General features: G+C 39.6%; 1 protein-coding gene across 1 annotated transcript in view; it reads right to left on the reverse strand.

Annotated features, from left to right (window-relative positions):
- The window catches only part of LOC127645511 (glial cell line-derived neurotrophic factor-like), a 35,258-nt gene extending 26,917 nt beyond the window's left edge, over window positions 1-8,341 (reverse strand). The window contains exon 1 of the mRNA XM_052129154.1: window positions 8,220-8,341. The gene's annotated coding sequence lies outside the window, so the exon portion shown is untranslated. The remainder of the gene's footprint in view (window positions 1-8,219) is intronic.
- Window positions 8,342-20,447: the final 12,106 nt, after the last annotated feature.

A 20,447-nucleotide genomic window follows, 5' to 3' on the forward strand; every position in this document is an offset into this window, starting at 1 on the left:
TTTTTGACATTTGTGTATAAAGTGTTTTAATTCTACAATATATGGTGTAAAAACGTCTGAGTGCTGCCCTCTTCAGGTTGAACGGTGGCTACTGCAGTTGAATTTTCCTATTGGCTGTTGCGGTACCTCGTGACGTAAGCAGGTTCCAGCTCACCACGCCAGATTCATGTACATGTCGTCTTGAGACCGTGTGAGGAATAATAATAACATAGAGTCTGACAGCAGCTGTCAATTAATCCGTCACTACGAATCTCAGGTGCCCCCGCTCAGCCCCGTCTCGGTTCGTTCACCTCTATCCCCGCCGGGGTCTGCCCACTTTTCCTGCATTTTCAAATATTTCTAGTGGGTGGAGTCAGACTCTGAGCAGGTGTTTAGATTTTTTTCCACCTTGTGGTTCAGGGCTTCCGTAGTTATGTTGATTACCACAAAAATAAAGTTTGACTTGTCCCTCCTTTTCAAATGTTGTTAAATTTTCACAAACTATTGCAGAAGTTTGCACACCCCTTTTGTTTTAGGCCTAAACGTTTTCACACCCCTTTCAGAATGGATGCAAATATAAGCGATTAATAGGTTATACATTTTAAGTACTACTGCCCTTCAAAAGCTACATTACACAAAATGTACTATAATTTACACACATCAGCCGTTTTGTGGCACGTTATGCATAACGCGGCGGCCCCATTTCACGGCTGGCCTACCGGGAAATGTCCCGATTCTCCCAATGGCCAGTCCATGCCAGCATCATCCTGTTCAAAAGTTTGCATCCCCTTGGTTCTTGTGTTGCCTTCTTGAGCATCAATAAATGTTTGCACCTTTTGTAATAGTTGTGTATGTGTCCATCAGTCCTAAGTGTCATAAGTTGAATGTCTATATCGTTTCGCATCTGTTGGGAAGAACTCAAATGTGCAGAAGATGCCAGGAAACCGGGAAACCAAAGAATGTACAGTATTTTTCTTAAAAGAAAAGTGGGCAGCTTCACAGCTCAAAACAAAGCAGGGACTCAACAATTATTAAAAAGCAGTCATTAATCTTAGAGAAAGCAACACACCATATTAAAGGGTTTGCTCTCGTGCCAGTAGCTCTAAAGTTCACGTGCAGTCCGTCTCATGAACGCGCACAGGAGATCAACGGTCGGTGAACAGTTTCAATTATTAACACATCACAGTCCAGAATTTAAGTACTGTTTTTTTGTAGTTGTATTCATTAATATCATCCTTTATAGGAGTTACATGCGCAGCAACTGACGTTATGCACTCATCTGTGATGCACAAATCTGTGATTAGTTAGTTTGTCGTTCGACATTGGTTGGACATTCGGTTTCGCAGATGTAAGGGACCGTCTGAAAACTCCACTCGCTACGCTATAACATAGATGTCCACTCATTCATTCAATTCACGTGCAAGTTATACATTAAAAAGATTGTAATATACATTTTCACATTCAGAAAGTTCTTATAACTTTCCAGAGGACAGACAGTCATACTACAGGTGAGATTATTACAGTATCATCAATTATATAAGTACAGTAATCAATTACTTTATATATAAAATAAAATAAATTCACCAAAATTATATTTTCTCATTTTAAAGGCTTTTTCTTTTTTTTTTTTTTTTTTTTTTTTTTACATTTTTTATTATTATTATTATTATTTTAGTGAGTAAGTAGTAAGTCCTTCTATCATCTAAATTTGATTACTGTACTTGTATAATTGATCATATTGTAATAATCTCACCTGTATATTTGTCTGTCGTCTGGGAAGTTATAAGAACATTCTGAATGTGAAAATGTATTTTACAGTTTTTCTCCATGTATAACTTGCACGTAACTTGCATCTTATAGCGTAGTGAGTGGAGTTTTCATACGGTCCCTTACATCTGCGAACCCGAATGTCGAACGTCACACTTTACCGCGCAAAATCAGTGAGGCCAACGACATCCAGCTGGATAGTGAGTATGGCGCGAAAAGAGCAGGAGAGAAACAGGTTTAGGTTGTTTTACTCGGTAAGCAATTTGACAACATTGTAGTAAATATTTTCAGTGCATCAAAAAGCGTGCTCGTTAAGATACCAGCAGACAAGCTAATCCAGCACAAATGAGTGCATAAAAAGTCACCCAAATTAAGTATTTTTACCTTATAAGGGTTAAATACAAAATGAGGGGAAAAAACTTCACTTTTTGAAAAAAAGTTCCACTAGGCTGGCTACGGGCCTGCATCAGATTTTGGTTTGATTCTCACCAAACAATATCGTATTGCTTCAGCACAAGACTGTTTATCTTTATACTGTTGCATTCTTTTGAAGATTGAAAAGTGGCCACCATAAACTGCCATATTTAATTTTATTTTATTTATTTATTTATTTATTTATTTATTTTTCACAATTTCGCTCTTTGTGTTAAAAAGAAATTCACATGGGGCTATAACAGCACAGAGGTAAGTAAACAATGACTGAATTTTCATTTTTGGGTGAACTAATCCATTAAGAACCAAGGTAATGTAAACTTATGAACCGGATCATTTGTTTAAATTCAGTTACTGTTTGTCCTGTGGTATATACAGTATGTGCGTGTCGTATAACACACGTACACATCAGGGTTTTAGGTGCACAAGCAGTGTGCAGAACTGTCCCACGTTTTCCGCAAAGCAACAATCGTGTCCATGTTAAATGGCCCTAATATTATCAGTGTGCTTTTCAAGTCGTGAGATGTAACTTCTCAGCGAGTGTTAATTACTACTGTTATTAACCAGTCTTGAACAATTGAAAGGACAAATTCATGACATGCCATTACATTTGATTGCATATGTCAGAGCTCATTCTGGAAGAGAGAGACAGGTGAGAAAAACTGCATTAATTCAAAATAAAAGCACAGTAGTACAGGTGTAGTTAAAACTCGTAACGTGGTTTTCATACAATTATCTTATGATAAACACCATTTCCTGCCAAAACAACGACACTAATCCAATGAGAAATACACTATTTTCATGTTAAGCCTTTTCTCTCCCTTTCTCTCCTCTTCCTGGTCCTTGTATTAAAGCGTTTCTCATTTTAAGTTTAGTAGGGGACGTTCACACTGAATGCGTTTTTGCATCCGTCCGAGCTGTTTTTCAATGTAATGTAGCGTCTCACACAGGATTGCCTGTAATTATGGGTCATTCCTACAATTCTGTGTCATTTAAGTCCCCATTATTTTTGATAGGCTTGTTAAACAGAATAAAGTATTTTTATAATGTTACACACATCCTTGGGCTTTAAAGTTACATTTTATATAATTGCAATTATTTTCTATTGCCCTGCATCACTTCCTCATGTCCCAAAAACTGCACGTTAAACATCTTAAACAAAAATAAATGCTAAATCATTGGATTTCTATTTTTTTCCCCACATACAGTTAATAGTTTAGTGTTACTTTTGTTCACTAATACGTATTCATTTGTGGTAAATGCGTAATTTTAACACTGATAGTGGAGGTTTTTTGTGTGTCCCTTGATTTACTGCGCAACCTGTTATGTCTTGATACCATAATCTTTCATTGAAGGTATACTGGATGTTAGGAAATGGCATCACACATGCTGGACGTGTACATTACCCATTTAATATTGGTTTATTTATGTTTTACTTTATTTTGTGGTGGAAGTCATATGTGGTTAAGCATAATATGTCCAGCCTGTTATGGGAAGATATATGGGAAATTAATATAATTAAAATGTCAATATACAGTTTTTTTTTAATATACTCATATATTCAAGTGAACAGATAAATATACATTTATAAATATGTTTCCTAGATATCAATCACAGTCCATGTAGTGGCTAATTTTTCCCCTGAATGTCCAGCCTGTTATTGTCCACACTGATGCTACCCATTTAACTGGATGGACATCGGAAGTTTTTAGTAATTTAGCTTGACCAGTATGATTAATACAGTCTTTAACATGTCCCTGTACAGTGATGAAACATGAAGAAACTTGTAAAAGTATGTTTTGCTTTACAAAAGTTTCAACGCCGGAATGTCTACGAATGTAGGAATGACCCATTTACTACATGTACAGAGTTGCAGATCCGCAATGCGCAGATTAGGCAGTCTACAGTAACAGTAAGGTACAGTCTATAGTAACCAACAACACCCCAGCGCAAGCATAAAGATTAGCTTCAAAGGTGAGGTAATGCCTCAATCTACAAAATAAAAAAAGACTTCATGTGCCCTGATCAAGGACACAATGGTGATAGATCATAGCTTAATCCTAGCAGGGCTCTAAATTCCTGTTACCAGCCCAAAGTTTCTATACTACATCATACAAGAAGTGACTTTCAGTCTGCATGTTAAAATTCAGAGTGTTTTCAGAGCCAGCATGTCATTGTTATGTGAATCCCATTAAAACGTAAACATTTTTGCAGCTTTGTGCATGTTAGTGCAACAGAAATGACACAAAAGCTCTTTTATTGACATCATAGAATTACACTATTTTTGATTCTGTGATCCACTGTGCCAATGGCACTGCACGCACACCATGCGTCTCCATGAAATCAGATTTCCAGGCCTCAATGTTTTGCAAGTTTTAAGTAATTCTGCCTAGCCTGTATCTTTAAGCCATGAAGTCAACAGTTTGGTTGGGAGTGTTTGATTTGTGGATCTACTGAGGATTTACTGCAGCAGGAATCCGATATCATCGTATCGTCTACCTTCCCAAGGTTACAACAGTCATTCAACTCGCTCTGAGTTTTTTACAATTCATTTCTTGCCATCACCCCCACTTATGCTTTTGTGACTGGTACTAAAAAGGCCTGAAACATCTGACATGAATAAAAGCCCAGATGCGTGATAGAACTACGTGTGCATCGCTCTTATGATCGATAGCCAAAAAGGATGTGAACTTTTAATTTCCAATCTGGATTAATGTGCTCTGTGCTGTTGTTTCGAAGACATATACTTGATTTAGAACTTCCAAGTTGTTTTTTGTTTAATAACATAATTGTGTTATCCGTTTTCACAAACGGATCACATTTATAAACCATAAATCTATTGCGTTGCGTAATTTTACAGCCTGAATCTACTGGCATGAGATGAAAAGAGAGGGGCTTTGTTTGGAATAGTATACTCTAACTATTTCTGAAGTATATACTAAGTATACGACTATGCATTTTATTCGTATGCACAGAATACCAACTACATTTGTCAAAATGTGCAATATGCAACAGAGCGCACTGCATTAAATATTGCATCCAAAAATACAATTCCCTTATCAATTCAAATTAACCAAAAGTAAATACCACCACAATTTTTAATATCTATTTTTGCACTCATTGTTTAATCAGACTGACAAAAATGATGTCATTTTTAGACAAAAATGAGTTTAAAATGCAACATAATAATTTTTATTGCAATGCGATGAGGTCATTTGACAAAAATGTAGCATACTACTGTTTGAAACATTAAGTGTTGCAAAATACATACTTTCACAACTTTTAAAAAATTAGTATGCATTAAACAGTGTGCAGTATTCAGCAAGTAGTAAGCGAGTATTCAATTCCCAAAAATTTGGGCTTTATTCATTTAACACAAACAAAACAAATTTCTGTGTAAATCGTATATAAATCAATTCTAACGTCAATTGCCGCAGTTAATTCAGTGGTACAATTTACACACAAATGGATTTATGACTAATATACATCTAATTCCAATTGAGTTTCAGGAATAAGGCCCAATGTCATTGTTTTCACAAGCCTCTGTATTTATGTGTAAATTCTAAGTAATACCATACTAACATAAATAGTCACAATTAATTCAATGGAACAATTTACGTACAAATTAATTTATGAACGTATTACGTCTAAATTTGTCCTGCTTGAGTTTCACGAGTAAAGCCCAATGCCTTTATTTTCACAAGCCATTGCATGTCTATGTAAGTCCTATGTAAAGCCATTCTATCGTAAATTGTCGCAGTGATTACAATGGGGAAATTTACCTACAAATGGATTCAATGGAAATTCTCTCTGCTCGAGTTTCATGAGTAAAGCCCAATGCCTTTGTTTGTTTTCAAAAGTCCCTGAATTTCTGTGTAAATCTTATGTAAAACCATTCTAACATAAACTGTCCCAATGAATATAATTGGACAATTTACGTTGGAATGGATGCTTCGTTGTCTTCATGTTTCACGAATATGGCCCAATGCCATTGTTTGTTTTCACAAGCCACTGCAGAGTTTACCCACAATCATGATGGTTCTATGTACAAGTAGAGTTCATACTTCAACTTAAACCCTGGCGCTGTTGTGCGTGAAGGCATTTTAAAAGTCCTGATGATTAGCGACTGGCACAGTTGAATGCAATTTTCTCTCTGAGCATGTTGTAGCAAGACGGACAGAAAATACAAATCCACCCATTTGAGCTCATCTATCTGAAATATGTGGAGGGATCAAAACTAGATGCGCCAAAGCACAGGGTCGTGTTTTGTAAGGACAAAGCTGTACCTGCGGGCGCATTTGAAGCCAATTTGTCCTTACGAGTACCTTTTGAGTTCAAGGGAAAGAGTATGGGCGAAAGCATCGATTTTACTGCGTGCTTTTGGAAGACCTTCATCAGGCTTGCAAACTAAGCCAGATCGAATCCCAGGTTACGGGAGTTGAATGGCTTAAGTGAATATAAGATTAACCTGCCATGCCTTTGCCACCCCTATAATGCACCAGATCCCATTGACGAGTATCATTAGGTCATTGTTACAGTTCAAACGCCATATACCAAAGAAACCATATCCCAATTCAACTTCATGACACATGAGGCGAACGATAGTCAAAATACTTTAGAAACTATTCCATTAAATATTGTTCAGATTACAACAATATCACACAAGTATTGTAGGATTAACACAAGTAAGCGTCTTGCTTGAATGCTAGCACAATTTTTCTTTGGCAACTTCACTAAAAAGGACCTGGCCTAGATCGAACTGCTCATAAATATCTCTATATCTGCCTATATACATCCATATCTGTCAATATTTTGCAGGTTACAACCATATCTTTCAGGTAAATGAGAATTAATCCAAAGTGAGACTCTTGGAATTACATCACAACTTCTAAAAATGGACCTGGCCTACATTGAACCGCTCATAAATACAGTGATTTCTGCTCCTGCATACATCCTCTTTGTAAAAGTAGGAGTTAAAAAAGGACTCTGTCAAGCTTGTTGAACTTAAATGGACCTTGTGTTCCACTGTATGGATGTGATGTATGGTGACCCCCAAGTCTTGGATCTCTTGAAGCTTTGAAAGGAATCAAGGGTTCTCCTGAGGGATTTCATTTTGGGTTTTGTTGTGGTCTAAAGTAAAAACCACCAAACATGAATTTTCTGTTGCCATCTGATTAAACAATACACAATCGAATCAATATTTCAGCCCTTATCAAGAGATAACAGCATTATTAGAAATGGATGCAAATCTGTAATCAATTGCATTGCATCTGATTAAAGGAATGTTCCGGGTTCAATACAAGTTGAGGTCAATTAACAACGTTAGTTTTGTGATGTTTATTATCACAAACAATCAGTTTGACAATCTTTACTTTTTTATCTGGGCGCTTAAAATGGAAGTGAATGGGGCCAATCTGTTATTATGCAATCTGCCAATCTGTTATTCACTGTTTTAAAAGTATAGCCACAAGACATAAACAATATATATGTTAACATGATTTTAGTGTGATAAATCTCTTACTAACCTTTTCTGTGTTAAGTTATATACGATTTTACCACTTTGTTGCCATGACGTCAGATTCTGTAAACCCTAAACGCCTGAAACGAACGTAACAATTACATTTTAAACAACTTAACAGCACATTTTTCTTCAAAAGAAGAATTAATGTGAAGCTTTGCATTTCTTCCTTTAAACCCTCCAAAAATGTGCCCCATTGACTTCCATTGAAAGTGCCTCACTGTAACCTCTATAATTGCTGTTTTTAAAGAAAAGGAGGGATGAGTTGCTACATTTTTTGTGGTAATCAACATTGAGTTTTCTAAGTAATCAAGACAATACAACCTCCACAATTCAAACTCCAATGTACAACTGACACGAATACAGAAAACTTCAGCATCTTGATTCGATTAATGAAACAACCTGTTTGCTAATCTTGTATGCTGTCTGGCACAGTAGTACATCCTGAATCTGCTGTGATCTGCCATGTTTAACACCCTGGCTGTAAGTAGCAGCTTAGACTAACAAAAGAAGATGTTCTTACCAAGTGGCCAGCTAAGCCAGACTTATCAGGGTGGCGTTGTGTTGGCTTGACCTCAGGCAAGGAGGGGAGGGCAAATCCCTCATAGTGACCAGAGAGGCAGGATCGGAGGCGATAGCTTGTGCCGTCGCTCCATGTACTCTGGCTAGAACGTCCTCTTTGCACAGATGGGTTGGTATGGGTTGGTTTGTATGGATGTTTTAGTAATTTAACAGTGTCCTAGAGACTGCTACTCATGATGACTTCTCCTCCAGGCTTTCCCCATGTGTTTACATCCCAAAGTGTTCCGGCCACTCCAGAGGTGGGCTTGGAATTTCCTTGTCGCTTGACATAGTTATGCAAGTCCGAGACTAGCAGACCATGGGGTTTTGCAATTTAAATCACTTTGTAAATTGAGCATGAAAAGGCTTTTGGAAGCTGTAGAGGTTCAGCGGTATCAGGTGTTATGTTGATAGTTGTTTACTCTTGTCCGTTTCTAGGATTCCAGACCTGAAACAGAAATTTAAATGGGGAGGCTTAACAATGCACACAAAGATAACATTAAAAAAATTAAGAAATCTGACCAATTTAATGTGAGCCTAACAAGAAGCTATTAAGAATTAAGTTAATGTGAGTTAAGAATGTTAAAGTTATTAAATGTTTTGAGACTCTGAAACATGGAAGACATATAGAGACATAAAGTTATTATTTACATTTCTTTTGAAGTTGTGTAATTATCATTGATTTGAAACAAGGTAGCATTAAAAACAGCAGAACCACCAAACTATCGGTATCAGCAGATGTTCTAAATAAATGTATATCGGTACTGGCACACACACTTTTTTTTTTTTATCTGTGCATCCCTACTTGCATATAAAAAAGCAGAACCACCAAACTATCGACAGATGTTGTTCTAAATAACTGGATATCGGTATCAGTACACACGTTTATTGTGCATCACTAATTATATACAGAAAAAAATCAGAACCACCAAACTATTGGTATCGGCAGATGTTGTTGTTAAATAATCAGACATCGGTATCGGCACACACATTTTATATCATGCATCCCTAATTATACACATACACAAAAGCAAAACCACCAAACTATTGGTTTAGGCAGATGTTGTTCTAAATAATGAAATATCTGTATTAGCTTATAATATTTTTACGGGTGCATCCCTTCTTATATTAACAAAAAAAAAAGCAATCACATACTATCTGTATCGGCAGATGTTGTTCAAATAATCGGGTATTGGTATCAGGACACAAATGTTTTATGCATGGCATCCCTACTTATATATACATACTAATATTTCATTATTGTATTGATAAGTATTGATACTATCAAAATGAACTGTTGAACTATTTAAAGTATTAAAATGAACTATTTAACCAAATGCTTGTGAGTGCTATGAATTGGTATGCTCATTAGGGTATCTTGTCGTCAGCTTTTCAACATTCAAACTCTATTGGAATCTGTTATGACTCAAGTCTCCCATTCAGAGAGCTATTTGTATGGCGCATGGATTTTCTGTCAATGTAGAGTGTTTTCTGATCATTCTTGGATAGGATGCTGCCATAAACTGCTGCCTTGTAGGCAGTAGACATAAAGGTAGCTCACTAGGTTTTGGATCAGACCTGTTGAATTGAGCCAGCAAAAGTTTAGTGTCCTGTTTTCAAGATAAACTTATAACAGTCTTAATTCATTCCACGTTTCTAATCTTATCTGTTGAGTTAAGGTTTAGACCAAGGACTTGATCTTCAGTTTAAACCAAAACTAAATGTTGCAACTTCTCAAAATATTATTTTTCGAAAATTATTTTTCACATCTGTCAAAATGCATTATTTTCTCTCTTTTGCTCTCTCCTTTTGAATTTCTGTTTCAATATTTCATTTATACCATAACTCTGTTCTGACTCATTTTAAATATAATTTGAATATGAACAGATAGCAATAATGTTGTCACACAGTGACAAGATTTTTAAAAAGACATAAGCTACAACACAAGGGATAAACGTCTGTTCTTCCATGTTGACTTACCGTGTGCCATGTGAAGCTTACAGGCTGTCTAAATGCTGGTTTAATGTCCTCATGCACAGAGTGCAGTCTTTGTAAGATTCCTGCCTGTGTGTATAGCGATGTGTGAGACCAGGAGTTTGCGTGTGTATGTTTTAGGGGTGTGTGTATGGAGAACTCCCCCCAGGTCCCTGTCTATCTCTCTGTCTCTCCTCTCTGTCTGTGAGACTCCTCCTCTAACTGGGTCGGATTACTGTAGGCTGTAATCACTCCCGGCACAATCTTGGATCTCCCCCACTCTTTCTGGATAGAGCTTGAAGATGCTCAATATAAGGGGACTATGTACAAGGGCTTTAAACACCCACTCAAGACCACATGCCTGACACCTGCAATGTGGGAAAATCCACATAATTCACATTTAGCCTGTCAGTCACGCTGTCACTCTTTCTGTATGTAGACAAGGATGGCTATTACACTTAGTGCTGGCAACAAAGCAAGATCCATTCAGCCTCAAGAGCTGCACTTGTAAACCTTGTTGTGCTAAAACATTTTGTGAACCCGGTCAAAAATGACCGGCCCATTATGATTGTTTATAAATCTCTCATATTGTATACATTATCACAAGATATTGCATTAGATATTTTTATTAACTTTTTTTTTTTTGTAATTATAACCGGTTTTGTCATAATTACTTGTATATCCCAATTCAAACGAGCCCAAACACAGCATAATATGACGAGTAGATCTTGAAATATTCTTCAATGGAAAGACGATGCACAAAAGGACAAGCTGTCAGGATCTCTGGTTGATCTGGTGGTGAGTCATTCTGTTATGTTGTGCTTCCCGCTTTCCCCACGTGCCTTTTGTTTGTTATCCAGCATGTTCACTGTTTGGTGGGTTCGTTATCATTATCAGTCTCACCTGTCCCTGGTTTATTTTCCCTTTATAACTCCCTCATGTTTGTGCCAGATTGTATTGTGTCTTACACAGTTATTGTTTGGTCTCTCGTTGGTCTGTTCCTGCTGTTTTGTTTCCGTGTGTTTTGTGTGTAGCTCTTAAGTCATTCCTCCTTTTCATTACCTGGTTCCAGCAGACTCACCACTGTCACCACTGGTCTTCCTGGATTCCCCGTTCACTTCATCGGCTGTTGGTATTTACTTCAATCCGATGTCAGCTCGCTGTGTCTCCAAGATGAATATTCCACTCACCCCGTGCTTCAGCTGCTGCCTGTTCTGCTCTTCACAATGTTGTACTTAGTTGACTTTTGTTGTTTTGTTTATTTTCATTAAAAGCAGTGAAAATTATCCTCTTCTCTGGGTCCTTCTTAACCAAGCGAGACATAACAATCTGGCCAGCATGGACCCCTTCGTGGAGCCGGATCTGATGTAGGCAGTTTCACAGCAGGGAGATTTGCTGTGCCTTCATGAGTCAACTTACCACTACCAACCAGATTCTTGAGGCCATGGCTCAACAACTTTCCGAGCTTACAGAACAGATGCGGCAGCTGTGGCGCATGGCTGGATCCTCCACCTCTACTGTGTCCCCTCCGCCCCATCTCAGCCCTCCTGCCCAGTGAAGATCGGAGCCTCACCTCAACGTGCCTCTTGCCTATGACGGTGAGCCCAGGGTGTGAGGGCCTTTTTTGTCTCAATGATCCTTGATTTTATCTCTTCAGCCATTATCGTTCCCCACTGTCTTCGCGAAGCTCGTTTACGTCGTCACCCACCTCACCGGACGTGTGCTTGAGTGAGGAACAATGGTGTAGTAAGCCCATTCTGCCTGCTGTGTGAGCTATGTTGAGTTTGTTTCTGAGATGTAGAAGATTTTCGACCAGTCTCTTCAAGGGAGGCAGGCAATGTGGCAAATCTGTGATCTCCACAAGGGGGAGCGATCGGTGATGGATTACATCGAGTTCCGTACTCTCACTGCTGCTGGTGACTGGAATGAGGGGGTGCAGTGGGACTGCTTCCTGCATGAGCACATTCAGGATGAGATTTATGGCTTAGATCTTTTTTCTCACCTTTTGTGGATGAGGGAGGGGGATGAATGGAAGAAGGCTTTCAACACCCCTACTGGGCATTTTGAGTATTTAGTCATGCCCTTTGGCTTGACCAATGTCACGGCTGTCTTCCAGACTTTGGTCAATGACGTACTGTGAGATGTGGTCAATCATTTCTGTGGTTGGCCAATTTCCAAGCAGCCTTTCATAAGCTTAGATCCCTGTTTACCTCAGTGGCTATTCTAATTTTGGATGAATCGGAGGTAGGTGTCGGAGCAGTCCTCTCACAACAGTCTCTTTTGGATGGTTTGACTCACCCCTCTGCCTTTTTCTCTCACCGTCTCTCACAGGCTGAATGGAACTATGACATTGGCAATCGAAGCCGTTGGCAGTTAAGCTGGCCTTTGGCGCCACTGGTTGATGGGAGCTAAGGAACCTGTTGTGGTCTGGACAGACCATAAGAACCTGGAGTACATTCAATCGGGCAAGAGTAAACTCCCAGCCGGCCCGTTGGGCATGGTTTGTTTTTTCCATCTCATACCATCCAGGCTCCAAAAATACTAAGCCTGAAATTCTCTTGTGGATGTTTCCTGGGTCCAAGCATCCGGTCTGTCTTGATCCCATCTTCTCTCCAACTCAGGTTGTGGCAGTGGTCTCATGGTAGATCAAGGCTTGGGTCAAGAGAGCGCTCCAGATTGTGCCCACTCAGAGGCGGTGTGTAGTGACTTTCTCAAGGAGGACAGGAAAACAGGGGGTCTGGCACAAGGTAAGCCTTTTTAATTGTTTTTTTATAATGTGCACACACACACACGTAAGCACAGAAACGCTGGATTGCTGTACGTCCGTCTCACTCTGCTCTGTGGCTGCTGGCTTTTTATCCGCTCTCCTCGCTCTACTGCAATTAGAGACAGGTGTTAGACATAATTTAGCTCAGGTGTGAGCGCCCTTACCGCTTTTCTCTCCCGGACGGGCGCTTGACCACGCCCCCGCTGCCACACGGTGTCTGGGGGGTTTGTTGTTTGTTTCTGAGTCCATTCGATCACTGGTTCTTCAGTGGAGCCATGCCTCCAATATTGCCAATATTGTCATCCGGGAGTCAGAGGTTCTGGTGGCCAACAATGTCTAGAGATGTCTGTCAGTTCATGGAGGCCTGTTTGGTCTGTGTTTAAAATAGGTCCTCCAATCACCCATTTGCTGTCTCCTCGAGCCCCTTCTCACCCCCTCCAATCCCTGGTCCCATATCACCCTTGACTTTGTTACTCTTCCTCCCCCTTCCCTAGGCAGTAGAGTGGTTTTAACGATGGTGCGCCATTTCTCAAAATCTGCCCATTTCATTACGCTCCCCAAACTTCCCTCTGCCCAAGGTCGTGGTCGTGGACCACGTCTTCCATATCCATGGCCTCGGGATTCCATCCCCAAACTAATGGCCAGACCGAGTTGGCCAACCAGGACCTTGAATGGATGCTCCACTTTCTGGCCTCTCAGAACCCTGCCTCTTGGAGTCACCAGCTCTCATTGAGTATGCTCACAATTCTTTGCCAGTGTAATCTACGGGTATGTTGCCTTTTCAGTCTTGTCTGGGTTACCAAAACTTGTTCTGGTCAATGAGCGTAACACAACGTTATCATTTAATATCAAGTAATTTTTTGACTGCATGGAATCGGATATGATAATATCCTTATTTCATGTCATGATTGTAAGACTCCTCTACAAATAATCATTATCCATCACTAAGCATGAGAATCGTAAGAAATTCGGCTGTTAAATTAATATCTTTTAAAGTGACACGATCACTTTTGGTGCAAAAAAGATAAATATTTAAGTACTTTTTAACTGTCAACCAACGCTTCCGGTTAGCTTCACGAGAGGGTGGAGATCACTTTATCTCTCTTGTGACGTATTCGCATTAGCAGGTTATGGACGTAATCTCGCGTTCTCCACTCGGTTGAGACATTCAGGGTGAGCACACAAACACACCATTGTGAGTAAAGAAACAGATAAATACAGATCCAAACCAAAACCAACGAAGCTTCAGTACAGCGTTCCTCCATCTCACTTGTAAACAGTGCTGCTCTTCCATGTGTGTCTCACATGCCAATGCAATTGTCACATGTGCATACTGCTGCTGACCAGAAGTGATGATTTATAGTTAAAAAGTACTTGAATATTGATCGTGTCACTTTAAAAGACATTAATTTAACAGCTGGAGTCGTATGGATGACATTTATGCTGACTGTCTGTGATTGTTTTTTATTTTTTGGAGCTTCAAAAATCTGATCACCATCAGACTTTTGAAGGACCTACTGAGCTGAGACATTTTTTTTCTTCAAATGTGTTCTGGTGAAGGAAGTCAATAACACCTGGGATATAATGAGGGTGAGTAAATGAGAGAATTTGACAGTGGTTCGATTGGAACTAGAAGGAATTAACTTGGCTTGCTCGTATCCAGAGAGCATGCCATCACATTTTTTAAATCTTATGCTGCACTTCCTAACAAAACCAAATATCTCGAAAGTTATGGCTGTTAGTGAAAGATGCAGTCTGCTAGGGATAAAGAATGTGAGACTCTGCAAGGCTCCATACAGGATCGATACAGACTCAGTAGACTCTCGACTACCCGTCTGAATCACACCAGCTCTTAAAGAGAATGTTAGAATGCTAATGTAAAGCAGATGGAAGACGCACAGTATGTATTCAGTGCACTGATCTTCACAATAAATAAATGTTGGCAGTATGGCTGAAGTCAAATTCTGCAACCTGCCTGAACTGACTCCAATATATTCAACTCTCATTAGTCCACGTTCCAACAGTGTGATTCAGCACCTGCTTTGTGTCATGAAGAAAGGCAAGTGCTCTTAAAGATGAAGTTAAGACAGACTTTGACAGGAACCAATGAATGTTTATTTTATGGTGTATATTTTTCAGTGTATTAATGTTTTGGGTTACAAAAATATTCTGAGCAATATTCAGATTTTTCTCTTTTAGACAAACACGCCTTTTATTATGCACACAAAGCATTCAAATACTTTCACAATGTATTATAGCCTACTTCATTCTGTGGAACCTGCTAAACGCTCTGTTGCTCCTTTGCTTTAAACAAACCTGTTCATTTAGTCTATTATTTGACTTCCTCTGAACATCACTATCTTAAAAATCCCTTACAGTATTACTAAACACAATAACTGAGAGGTGAATTTGAAGTGTTCACTGGAACCAAAAGAAGGTTTCCAATTGATTTCGATGAGGTTGAGAAGTTGTTTTTGTTTACAAGTTGCATTTTTCAGTGTACAGTGGGCCCAGAAATTATTTGGACAAGTTTTTTTCATTTTCAAAATGCTCTCCACCAAAAGTTGCTTAAATATCCTACTGTGCATGGATTAAATAAAAAGAAGCATGGCCCTGCATCATTTCAATCACCACAAAGCAGATAGCAGACACAACAACGGTGTTACAACATGGTAAACGGTCTCAGTTGCATCTCATTCACATATTCACACACCAATGACGGCACAGCTGCCATGCAGGGGAGCAGCTTTGGGTTCAGTGTCTTGCCCAAGGACACTTTGGTATGTGAACCACCAACCCTACGATTAGTGGACAACCAGCTGTATCATCTGAGCCACAGCAATGGGCAGCCATCTTAGTTGTTTTGGGTTGAATGCATTAAATGACTGCTTCACATGAATACTCATACGTCATAGTTTTGAGTCCGTTCGATTACTGGTTCTTCAGTGGAGCCATGATTCCAATATTGCATCCGGGAGTCAGGCGCGCGCTGGTGCTTCAGAGGTTCTGGTGGTCCTCCAATCACCCACTTGCCGGTCTCCTCCAGCCCCTTCTCACCCCCTCCAGTCCCTGGTCCCATATCGCCCTTGACTTTTGTTACTCTTCCTCCCCCTTCCCTAGGCAGTAGAGTGGTTTTAACGATGGTGTGTCATTTTTCTAAGGCTGACCACTTCATTCCGCTCCCCAAAATTCCCTCTGCCCAAGGTCGTGGTCGTGGACCATGTCTTACATTGCCTCGGGATTCCATCCCCAAACTAACTAGTTTAGATTAGTGGACAACCAGCTCTACCACCTGAGCCACAGCAATGGGCAGCCATCTTAGTTGTTTTGGGTTGAATGCATTACATGACTGCTTCACATGAATACTCATACGTCATAGTTTTCCCAGTCCACACTACAACCAGGGCTGCTGGCCATTGTGAGAACCGAGCAGGCGTGTTGGTCAAATGGGCCGTGATATGCTAAAATGAGCTGCTGCATTATGCAGAATGGACCACAAAACTTAGCCGCAATATGCAGAAAAGGACAGCGAACTTGTGGCTATAATTTTGAAGCAGTATGTTAATGTTTAAAAATTGGCCCTATTCACTTCTATTGTAAGTGTCTCACTGTAACCCAGATTTCTGCTCATTTTAAAGAAAATTAATTTTTGTGGTAGTCAAAATTATGCCACAAATGCTGTCAATTGAGCTTAACTTCCATTGAACCTGGAATATTCCTTTAATTTGAATCAGATAATATTCAGGTGATTTTGTAATGGATGTGTAAAGTATCTAATCAATAAATGATATTTGGTTTGACATTTTATTATCTGACGCAGTGGCATTCAGACATTTTTAAGTGTGGCTCAAGTGTACAAATATAGTGAAAGATTTCCAAATATTTGATACATTGTGTGCAATAACTTGCTTTCCTTAAAAAATCTCTCAGGAATCTAGTTGTAAATGTCCTACTAATTCTACATATAGAGTTATCTGAGTTCATTTCTGTTGAAGGCCTGTAACCAGTTTGGCTTGATCATACAAAAGTTCATTACCAGGTAGGCGTCTGTCAGCTGTGTCCTTTACAATGATTTGTAGCTATAGTATGTCTGCCAGATATATATAATTCTGTCATTTACACTTGAAAAATATTTCATCCTCCATTTACTGTGCAAGACAACCCAAAGTAAACTAGGTTAATTGTGTTGTGTAGTGCACTACGGGCCAATGTAGCGTCCTAAGATTCACATATGGGCATTTATTTTGGTTGTGTATTTTGGGGTGGGAATGTCTTTTGTGTGTGCATGTGTCTTCCCTGTCTTCTGTCTCTCTCTCTCGCTCGCTCTATCACTCTAATGACTACCAGGTGAGACCACTAACAAGAGGTGCCTGGATTGGTCCAGCTGTGAGCTGTGGGGATAAAAGACGCTGGGAAATGCTCTGGCTCCCCTCTCCTGTCTCAGATGTGCTGAAATACGTTGTGTTTTGTGGCTTGTTGAATAGCGATTAGGCTTTGTATAATTGGTGGGGTGGCTCAGCACTGTTGCCTTACAGTAAGAAGGTCCTGGGTTCAAGTCCTGGCTCAACTGGGCCTTTCTGTGTGGAGTTTACATGTCAGGCAAGACTTGCATGTTCTCCCCATTTTGTGTGGGTTTGCCCCCACAAGTCCAAAAACAGGCAGGTTAAGTGAATTGGAGACTTTAAATTGCCCCGTAGGTGTGAGTCCCCCAGCCACTGGGGGTTGCATTAGGAAGTTAAATATGTGGATCACAGATGCTCAGCTGTGGTGACCCCTAACGGGAGCAGCCAAAAGAAGACGATAAATGTGTTAATTGGTATTGTTGTATCGCTTAAGTTGTTCGCTACTATTGGAAGCTTTTTTTAGGGAGGTGGGTGCCATTTCATTTTAACTTTTTTTTTTTCTCCTTGTATGGCCAGTGAGATGAAAAAATAAAAGAATGAAATCGTTGTTTGTTTAATTTTTCATCTGAAATGTCAGGCAAGACTTTCCCCCCTTCTGAGGCCTGTACCATGAAGGTCGCTGAACAAACTCAAGGTTTCAGGAATAGGGTTCAGGCTTAATTGGTACCATGATGCAGCTCATCAACTTTCTCTGTCAACTCGGGCTTCGATCCTGACTTTAAGAGTAGATTACGCACTCGTGCACATGAATGAGTGATGTTTGCAGCGCACAACCAATCGTGTGAGAGAACGCATTTCACTTATCGCAAGAGACTGAAAGCTGATGATTATGAAAATAAGAATTGAAATTCATTTAAAATGTGCACAAGACTTTGTTATAAAAAATACATAAATTAAAATGCATTTACACTGCTCATGAGTACAGCATGAAATCATGAAGACTTAAAACATGTGATTTACACAGTACAAGGGATAACTGTAAAATTATGAAGCAATTAAAGACATTTACACAAGAAAAAACGAGAGCAAGAGCTCAAGAGGACTGCTGCAAACTAATATTTAATGTGATAAAACGATATATAAAACAGCTGCTGTATCGATGCGTAAGTGAATTCATATAGGCCCACAACAAGAACACTCACTGACCAATGATGGCAGAGCTGCCATGCAAGGCGCTAGTCTGCCATTGGGAGCAACAGGGGTGTCTTGTCCAAGGACACTTCGGCATGTGGAGTCGTGTGGGCCGGGAATCGAACCGCCAACCCTACGATTAGCGGCTGACCCCTTGATTAGCCTAATACGGGACCGGATGTGTAGGATCACGACCCGGCCCCGCCCTCCGCCCTGCCACAGATACATTCCACACTACTCAATTCAGTGTTTGGAAGGAATCTGCTTGGAAGATACAAATGAGTTTCAAAGTAAATACAATAACTGGTAAAAGGGGATTGTTCGAGAAATTATTAAGATAAAAAAAGGCTCATGACAGTCAAATTCTATACGAGTGCTCTAAATTGACATCTTACTGGAAGTGATTCGACATGTTATTTTATAAAAATAAAAAAAAATCTTGGTGCATTTTAATATATTTTGAATACTATTCTGATGCTAGTGAAACTTTGTAGTATGGCTCTTTTTGTACCACTGTCTCCTTAAGATGATTTGCTTATGTTTTCCTCTTTGGATAAAAGAGTCTGCCAAATGAATAAATGTAAATGTAAATTCACAATAGAAATACATCCAGAAAACCTTATATTGGGTAAAACGTCTTTGTCCTTAAGAAATAACACTGAATAAAATATATTTTGGGTAATAAAAATAGCAGCTTTGAAACAGCTTGCTCAGTGCATTGCCACGGATATATAGCGCATGTGGAGGTGTAACCGGTCCTAATCTCCCCACTCCGAACGAGACTCAAACCGACGTCTCCGGCATGGGATGCGAGTGCTCTAACAAGGAGGATAAAGGCTAGTCAGTCGCTAGTGCACCTCTTGAGGTCAGGAGAGTGAGGTTTACACACTGCACAGCTATCTACCAGCTGGCTCCCGTTACACTCACCCCCCTAAACCTCACTCCCATCTGGGTCACGGCACCACAGGGGCGGCGTTTGCGTATGGCAGAGTATGGCCATTGCCATTCCCTAGCAGTCAGAGTTTAGATAAAACATCAGCTGATGATGATGATGCTCGTTAAAGATTTTAGGAGGGCTTTTTAACCCCCTAAATTTCCACCCTTCCACCCCAAACCCCCCCCGTGTCGCTCAGTCAGTCACTTTTAAAAGTCATATGAAACCGGCTCCTCCCAGTATTATCTCCGCAGCGTCAGCGTCAGAACAAAAGCAGATGACAACCAACGTGCGTGCATTTATTGATAAATCGTTGATATTATATATCTGTGTAGTTCTTTGTTTGTCATAAATGCAGTTTACATTATATGATGCTGGAGCAATTCAACACGGTTTCCCACTGTAAAATCTGGGCTTATTTACGATAAATAAATTCCTTTCATCCAAACGACATGAGACTTTGTGACTTTTCCTACTATTGCTATACTTCATACCTTATTCCTACTTCAGTGCAATAAAGTTGCTTAAAAAATGGATTCATTTATTCATTTGATAATAAATCCGAAGGCAAAACACGTGATAAGTGACCACTCACGATGAGCGCTGCTCTTATGATCTTAACGCCGACTTCTCTGATTGGATCAGAAAAAAAACAACGTATTTTTATTATTATTTTAACAACGTCTAAAACACAATAGCATATTTTAAATGAACACATAAATGTATGATATATGTTTAGATTATTGCAAAAGTATTATTATTATTTTTTTAAATTGTGGAGTGAGTGTGCGTAGCCGCAGCTATTGCATCACTTAATCAGCGTCTTTTGATTAGCCTGTCAGTCATACGGAGTAAACATGAAAAGAAACAGGCCGATTCAATCCTCCTTGGATGTTTTTTATTGAAGAAATTAAATAAAAAAAGCGAGGACTGTAGTGCTGTCAGTGTCAGCGAAACGTCATCTGGGCCTTCAGTTTCTGA

Source organism: Xyrauchen texanus, chromosome 6 (genome assembly GCF_025860055.1).
Source record: "Xyrauchen texanus isolate HMW12.3.18 chromosome 6, RBS_HiC_50CHRs, whole genome shotgun sequence".
NCBI lineage: Eukaryota > Metazoa > Chordata > Actinopteri > Cypriniformes > Catostomidae > Xyrauchen > Xyrauchen texanus.